The following is a 3,928-nucleotide window of genomic DNA, read 5'->3' as shown; positions in this document are numbered from 1 at the left end:
CAACATTTGGATGACCCTTCAGGACTAGGGGCATTCTGCATCTCTGCTGAACAGGAGAGGGGGAGAAGAGGGGATGATGCAGGAGACAAACAGCAGTACTGGCCACGATTTCCATCACAGGTATGATAATGTGGCTTTAGCTCACTTTGTAGATGTAACTTCCATTCAGTTATTTATACTCATAGTTTACTGACATTGTTCATGCCTTTGATTAGGTGATGGATCCATAGTTCGATGGCCTCATTGCTCATCTCGAGAGACGTTTCCTTGAGGTTGAAGTCGTGCACTGTAAAATGTAATAGTAAAGTTTACTTAAAAAAATTAGTGAGCTTTACTCATTTCTGCTTACTTTGTTGACCTTACTTTAAGAAACTTAGTAAAGAACACTTTTTGGTGAGTAAAGTTATTAAACTTATTATCTCAAGTAAGCTTTACTTTAAAAAAATGAGTGAGGCGGACTCGGAAGAAACTCGGGCGGACTCGGCAGCGCTCGGCTCGAATACGCATGCGCAGTCGACCACTGAAGACGTTCTTTGGCCGAGACGGATTGGCGGCAGCGAGAAGGCAGTGCAGGTGTGCGAGTTACTTTAAGGTAAGTTTCAGCGTCTCAATAACGTTTAGCTGTTCATGTCCTTAGTAAACATCGTCGTATCTTCGCCATATTGTTCATATGTATATTCGTAGTTGAATCTTAACTTTACGAAGCGTTTAATGTAAGCTAGCTAGACCGTCAAAAGTTCCAAACAAACGAGTCACAATGTTAATGGCGGACATCGTCGTGGCTGTCTCACTCGTGTGCATTAACGCAGCACTACGGGAGTCACACAACGCTACTGTCACTGAGTTAAGAGTGAATGCAATGTTAGGTTGAATGTAACGAGGAATAATTCAACCACAAATCGTATGATGGAGAACTTCTCGGCCACAGCGAATGTGGTACAACGTTTTTTAATTTTTTACTTATACATCATTTCCTATTTTGTGATATTTACTGGAAATGACATCCATTATAACCAAAAGCAAGTTTGAAACTAAGCTCCCTGCCAACCTCCCTACAGACTATTTATGACTTCAATCTATCTATCTATCTATATCTAGGATAAGCATTTCTAATCATATTTGTCTGTGAAATCTTCCATTAAACTGATGGCTTTTTAGCCGTAAAAATGCATCTTGACGAGGAGTTATTTGCAGTTTGACTAATTGCTTTTGTTGTTTCTTTTGTAGGCTTTGAAAAACCTGGCAATGAATTGTAAGTATTGCTTATTTTCTTCTACACACTACTGCATAACACATGGAAGCGTTGCCAGATTGAGTCCATGTCTTCACACAGAGTGTCTCCTGTGACGACCATGAAGGAACGATGAGGGGAGCTGATGTAATCTGTTCAATCTAGAAGCCACTAGTTTTCTGCCCAGTGTGATGTAGTATGTTGTAATGTGTTTTCTGTAGGTCTAATATGACTACATCTTAATTTATTTCTCTTTCTGTTAGATTCTGGCTGAATTCTGTCACTTATCAAGCAAAAATCTGAGTTGCAATCAGAGTTCTTCAAAGATCTCGACAAATACACTCCTCGCTTCCTGGAGAAGTTCAAGACCCAGAGGGGGAAAGTGTCGGACAGAAACTTGAATATCTGCAACAAGTCACACCTGGGGTAAGTTTCTCAAGCAGTCATTTTTCTTTATGTGGTTAATAAAGTAGTGTCACAGCATTGCATGCAGAGCTGTCAAATGATTGTCCTTTAACACTTGTGAATTGTGTGTGTTTAAAATATTTTTTTAGAGTACAGATGTGACTGGGAGGTGAACAGCAGTCCTCCGTGGCTCTCCCGTCATCCTTGGAGATGACAACGCAGACTTCTTCAAGAATTTGTAAGTAGACTTTAGTCAAAATTATTTAATTCCACACCACAGGATGCCCAATATATCTCATGTGTTCTGCCTGTTAATCTTTTGGTATTGGCTACTTCTCTTCCAATCAGTGCTTCTATACTTTTTGATTCACTTATCCCTGATTGGGGCCCTTTTAGTGGGATCTCCCGTCTTTCCAGTCGGGTCCAATTGCAGCTCTCTAGTCGCGCCATTCAAAACCCAAAGGCCTTCAAAATAAAAAATTACAAATCATATCACACCTAAATGGGCATCTGTACACCTTCACATGTCTGCATGATGGTAGAGGGGTTCTACTAATATCTCCTGTTACCAAAAAAGGGTTTTCACTTGTAACATTATCGCTATTTCTTTGTTGCTTTTGGGCAATACGCTCGCTCTCCTGCCACAGGAGGTTCAGGAGCAGCCAATATGATGCAGGTGTGACGGCTGACGATGGTAGGTACCTGTTCAGCCTCCTGTGGTAGGAGCACATTTCCCAGAAGCAGCAGTGACAAAGAAATGTGGATGTTTTCCACGAATATGGTTGGTTGCCCACGTATTAAACGTTGGTCTTTCTTTATTGAAGGTGTGAGTTTAGGATGGCGTGAAGCTTCGACTTGACCCTATGGAAACACAGCAGATGCCACCAAAGGGTCCTGATCGGGGTTTGTTGTGATGCAACTGCATCGACCTGTCCTCAGGCCCTTCGACATTCTGTTGTTTACATTTGCTCTATTATTGTTGTTCCATTCAAATATCATCCCTATTTGTAAATATGATAATTCATATTCTTTATTATTAGCTTTTGCAATCATTCAGTGAATCACATGATCAATGAATTAATCATCGCACTCACTCCTGAGCATCTTTCACTTGATTATCTAATAATATCAGAATCCAAGTAACCATTGTGTGTTCTACCATAGAAATGCAACGTGAAATTTGACATGTAATTGTGTTTTTTATGCTGCTCTTGTTATTAGGACTCTGATGACCTTCTGGACGTGTCCCACACCTCCATTGGGACCCTGACGGTGCTGAAGACACGGTGGCCTCCTCACTCGCTGGACCTGGAGTCTACAACTACTGCCATCGTTTTGGGAGGAACAGTCGTGATGGGTGACCGTGATAATCTTCCCCGTGCCGTGTGGCTACTCTTCGGACTTATTTACCCCTGAATTTGGAGTATCCTCAACGAGTGAGGAACACCTTCTGAATTTATTCATAGAGTGCTTCTCACTTGGACCAAAAACCCTAAAATACAATCACTCAAAAATCTACTGATGCCATAAGGGACTGTGTTCATGATGTGCAGTCAGGCCCGAGAACTTCACCCTTCTATCTCCAATCGAACTCTTTTATAGAAAGTCTGTTTTTGTTGTTTTTCTGTAGTTAAATTTAGCAAATGCCGAAAACGCTGTGTTCATCATATTTCTGCATTACAAAACCTAATCTGGCAACATGTTCAGCGTTTTAAGCACGTTGTTTGAGTTTTAAAACATGTGTTTTTCTTCTAAATAAACGTTGTCTTCCATTGTAACTGTCCTCCTTCTTTTGTTTCAACAACTTACAGTTTTTAGTTCAGCTTACTTGATCATTTTAAGGCAATCGGTTTCCTCACTATTTCTAAGTAATGGGATCTCATTGACTAGTAAAGTTAACTAGTTCTTATTAGTACTGTTTACTTAATATAACTTGGATCTTTTAAGTTGTCTTTTTTAAGTTAACCTAGTAACTAATGATTGTTAAGTTAACTATACTAATGTTTACTGCAATTACATGAGTTGCCTAAACTTAGTTTCTTTTAGCTTGAAGAACTTAAAATTATTAAGCTACTTTACTTAAAAATGTTGAGGCAATCGGTTTCCTCACCTTTTTCAAGTAAAGTCAACTTATTACATACTTAAAGATTTTTAAGTTACCTTCACTCGTATCTTTTAAGTTGTCTGAACTGACATATTATGAGTTGACTTAACTTATGTTTACTCCAATTACATCAGTTGCCGAAACTCATTTATTTTTAGTTTTAAGAACTTACAATTATTGAGCTACTT

The 3,928-nt window shown here is 39.3% G+C and overlaps 1 long non-coding RNA gene across 2 annotated transcripts; it reads left to right on the top strand.

The window, feature by feature from the left end:
- The first annotated feature begins 556 nt into the window (after positions 1-556).
- On the top strand, positions 557-3,414 carry LOC130210560 (uncharacterized). Of its 2 annotated transcripts, XR_008834831.1 has the most exons (6): positions 557-592; positions 1,228-1,252; positions 1,495-1,657; positions 1,786-1,874; positions 2,461-2,539; positions 2,858-3,414. It is a non-coding gene; the product is annotated as an uncharacterized LOC130210560 (long non-coding RNA). The 2 variants fall into 2 exon arrangements; XR_008834830.1 differs by lacking the exon at positions 557-592 and having other exon boundaries at positions 962-1,252.
- The last annotated feature ends 514 nt before the right edge of the window (positions 3,415-3,928 follow it).

This window comes from Pseudoliparis swirei, chromosome 20 (assembly GCF_029220125.1).
Source record: "Pseudoliparis swirei isolate HS2019 ecotype Mariana Trench chromosome 20, NWPU_hadal_v1, whole genome shotgun sequence".
Lineage (NCBI taxonomy): Eukaryota > Metazoa > Chordata > Actinopteri > Perciformes > Liparidae > Pseudoliparis > Pseudoliparis swirei.
Note: the sequence above shows the minus strand (reverse complement) of the source record. Positions and strands in the feature narration are given on the sequence as shown.